We start from the raw sequence: 4,959 nt of genomic DNA on the forward strand, positions 1-4,959 counted from the left end.
GTAAAAAGCCAGTCCTAAAGCATTTTCATATTTGGGGATGTCCAGCAGAAGCAAGGCCTTATAAGCCTCATGAAAAGAAATTGGACTCCAAAACAGTTAGTTGTTACTTTATTGGATATTCTGAGAAATCAAGGGGTTATAAGTTTTTTTGTTCCCACGAACAAAACTATTTTTGAGACGGGAAATGCAGTGTTCTTTGAGGATATTGAGTTTGAGGGGAGAAATACTAAGGAATTTGTATCTGAAGAGGAATTTGTTCAAATTCCTATAATTGCTACTGATGATAATCATGAATTTATTTATGATATTAATCAAGAAGCAATTCCAGAACTTCAAGACAATAATACAAATCTTCCCATTGAAAATGAGGTAAACATTCCTGAAGAACAAACTCAACAACCTCAAGAACAAATGCCATTACGGAGATCCACGAGAGAAAGGAGAAATGCTATTTCGGATGACTATATTGTATTTCTCCAAGAACATGAGGATAGCGTTGAAATGATGGAAGATGATCCTATCAACTTACATCAAGCAATGCATAGTTCTAATTCTCATAAATGGATTATTGCCATGAATGAAGAAATTAAGTCTATGGAAGACAATGACGTTTGGGATCTAGTCTCATTACCTGAAGGTGCGAAACCTATTGGTTGTAAATGGATATTTAAAACCAAAAAGGATTCAAAGGGTGATGTAGAAAGATATAAAGCACGTCTTGTTGCAAAGGGTTTCACTCAGAGGGAAGATATTGATTTTACAGAAACCTTTTCCCCTGTTTCGACAAAGGACTCTTTTAGGACGATCATGGCATTAGTGGCGCATTTTGATCTTGAGCTACACCAAATGGATGTTAAGACTGCGTTTCTAAATGGAAACATTGATGAAACAATTTTTATGAACCAACCAGAAAATTTTGTGGTGGGAGATCCAAACAAAATGGTTTGTAAACTAAAGAAATCCATATATGGTCTCAAGCAAGCTTCTCGTCAATGGTATCACAAATTTCATGAAATTATTATCTCCTTTGGTTTTGAGAGTAATTTAATTGATGATTGTGTATACCACAAATTTAGTGGGAGCAGACATATTTTTCTGATTTTATATGTTGATGATATATTGCTCGCTAGCAATGATACAGGCTTACTGCATGAAACTAAAAGATTTCTTTCAACTAAGTTTGAAATGAAAGATCTTGGTGATGCCTCTTTTGTATTAGGAATTCAGATACATCGAGATCGTTCTCGAGGTATACTTGGATTGTCACAAAAGAGTTACATTGAAAATGTACTAAAGAGATATGGCATGCAGGATTGTAAATCAGGAAACACCCCCGTTGTTAAAGGAGACAAATTTTGTCTTCAACAATGTCCTAAGAATGATCTTGAAGTTAAAGAAATGCAGAAAATTCCTTATGCATCTGCAGTAGGAAGTTTGATGTATGCACAAGTCTGTACTCGACCAGATTTGGCATACATTGTCGGAATGTTAGGCAGATATCTGAGTAACCCTGGTATGGATCACTGAGTAGCAGTCAAGCGGGTTATGCGTTATTTGAAAAGAACAAAAGACTACATGCTCACATATAAGAAATCGGACCAACGGGAGATCGTTGGATATTCAGATTCGGATTTTGCTGGATGCCAAGATAGTCGGAGATCCACTTCAGGTTATATCTTCATGCTTGCTGGAGGAGCAATCTCATGGAAAAGTGTTAAACAAACACTCATTGCTTCTTCCACTATGGCCGCTGAATTTATAGCATGTCATGAGGCATCCAATCATGGAATGTGGCTGCGGAATTTTGTCACTGGGCTAAAGATTGTGAAAGGAATTGAAAGACCACTAAAGTTATTCTGTGACAATAAATCAACAGTCATGTATTCGAACAACAATAGGAGTTCAACTAAGTCAAAGCACATTGACATCAAGTTCCTAGTTGTTAAAGAAAGAGTTCAGAGTGGTCATTTATATATAGAACATATTGGTACAAACTCTATGATTGCGGATCCGCTAACTAAGGGATTACCACCCAAGGTCTTTTTGGAGCATACTGCTCAAATGGGTGTTATGTTATTTGAAGATATTCAGATTTAGTGGGAGTTTGTTTCTATATATATGTATGTTATAAAGACTTATTGATTACTGCAGTTTATGAATAATAAAGAATTTTGTTACACTCTGTTTATAGAAAATTTTGATCTCATTAGGGACCAGTTAGAAGTTGACATGATGGATCACACTGGATGTCATTTCTATGCTACACATCCGTACTATGATCTATGTCATTTAATTATATTGATATTCGTGATCATTGATTGGTTGAATTACGAACTAATGTAATTAAACCGCTTTGGTTCAATGTTGATATGATTAATGGACGAGATTGATTTGGAGTGACTTTAAATTATGATAGCCACATTATTTGCGCATAAAGATGAACACATGTAATTATATATATTGTCCAAGTGGGAGATTGTTAGATTTATTGGACTAATATATATAAATAATGTGTTTGGGCTATTGTCTATTCAGAACCCAATTGATAAAGTGATCCACTAAAGTATTTTGGTTATTGGGCTAAGTCATGTTTGGTTATTAGTATGGTACGATATATTATGTGTAGAAACCGTCAATTTATTTATTATTTATGATGGTTAAATAATAAATAAATAAATAAATATAAAAGGGTTGTGGTTCCCCGATTCACAAGTAGCCAGTTTTCATTTTCTCATTAACCTCCATCGTAAGAGAGAAGAAGGGAGAAAACCGCTTGTAGAATTGGAAGAGCAAACCCAAACTCAAAGATCTTCATCATGAATTCAGGTACGCTTCCGCTTGTTTAATCAACTTATGGACATAGAGAAATTTATGTATTAGGATTGTGATTCATCCATGTTAGATATTATCGATCTATAAGATTATAGATTAAAGCCCGAAAGAAAAGAAATCTAATATGTATTTGTTTAGAATCATGAATTTAGGACTAAAGAAAATTCCTACATTCATACGTAATTAATTAAGAAACACTTCAATTTTATTTGTAAATCAAACAACAAATAGGGTTGTTATTCTTGATGCTCCAAAACAACAACTAAAGGATGATCATTTAGGGTGTGTTTGATGAGCGGGAATTGAAATTGGAATTGACATTAGAATTCCAATTCCATAAGAATTGGCATTGAATATAATTTAATTTTTATATTTGGGAAAATTATAAAATTATAATTTAATTTCAATTATTATGTTTGGGAAAATGATAAAATTATAATTTAATTCCAATTTCTATGTCTGTAAAATAAAATATCGGTTCAAAATATTAACTTCTTAAATATGTTTTCACATTTTTGACATGTTTAATACGTTTTTGACATATTTAACACATTTTTGACATTTTAACACGTTTTTACACGTTTAACACGTTTTTGGCACGTTTAAACACGTTTTTGACAATTTTAACATGTTTTCACACTTAAAACACATTTTCACACGTTTAAGATGTTTTTCATGTTTTTGGTATTTTTAACACGTTTTTGACATTTTTAATACGTTTAACATGTTTTTCACACGTTTTAACAAGTTTAACACGTTTGTCACGTTTTTGGCACATTTTTGACATGTTTAATTTTACACATTTAACATGTTTTTCACACATTTAACATGTTTTCACGTTTTTGGCACGTTTAACACGTTTTTGACATGTTGAACACATTTTTAACACGTTTTACATATTTTTGGCACGTTTAACACATTTGTCACATTTTGGCATGTTTAACGTGTTTTCACGTTTTTGGCACGTTTAACACGTTTTGACTCATTTAATACGTTTTTGGTATGTTTAATATATTTGACAAGTTTTAACACGTTTTTGACATGTTTAACACATTTTTGGCACATTTAACACAATTTGACACGTTTAACAAGTTTTGACATGTTTAACGACACATTTAACACGTTTTTGACATGTTTAACAGGACATTTAACATGTTTTAGTACGTTGATTTTCATTACAGTCGAACATGTTTTTGACACGTTTAACATATTTTTGACATGTTTAACACATTGTTGATATGTTTAACACGTTCTACACGTTTAACACGTTTTTCACGTTTTTGGCACGTTTAAACACGCTTTTGACATGTTTAATACGTTTTCACACTTAAAACACATTTTCACACGTTTAACATGTTTTTCACGTTTTTGGCACATTTAACACGTTTTTGACATTTTTAATACGTTTAACATGTTTTTCACACGTTTTGATAAGTCTAACACGATTTTCACGTTTTTGGCACGTTTAACACGTTTTTGACATATTTAACACGTTTAACATTTTTTCACACGTTTGACACGTTAAACACGTTTTTGGCACATTTTACACATTTTTGGCATGTTTAACACGTTTTTAACATGCTTAACATGTTTAACACGTTTTGGTACGTTTAACACGTTTTGACAAGTTTAACACATTTTTTGCATGTTTAACACACTTTTCACGTTTTTGGCAGGTTTAACATATTTTTGGCATATTTAACACGTTTTAAACATGTCACAAGTGTGTTAAACGAGTCAAAATGTATTAAATATGTCAAAATATGGTAAATGTGCCAAAATTTATCAAACGTGTTAAACGTGCCAAAAATGTGTTAAACATACCAAAACTTGATAAACGTGTTTAATGTGTTAAAAATGTGTTAAATGTATCAAAAACGTAAAAACGTGTTAAATGTATCAAAAATATGTTAAACGTGCCAAATAAGTGAAAAAACTTGTTAAATGTGTGAAAAACGTGTTAAATGTGTCAAAAACGTTTTAAATGTGTTAAAAATATGTTAAACGTGTCAAAAATGTAAAAAAATGTCAAACGTGTCAACAACGTATTAAACGTGCCAAAAACATGATGAATATGTTTAATGTGTTAAATACGTTTTAAACGTGTTAAAAACATGAAAACGTGTC

This window comes from Impatiens glandulifera, chromosome 5 (genome assembly GCF_907164915.1).
Source record: "Impatiens glandulifera chromosome 5, dImpGla2.1, whole genome shotgun sequence".
Classification (NCBI taxonomy): domain Eukaryota; kingdom Viridiplantae; phylum Streptophyta; class Magnoliopsida; order Ericales; family Balsaminaceae; genus Impatiens; species Impatiens glandulifera.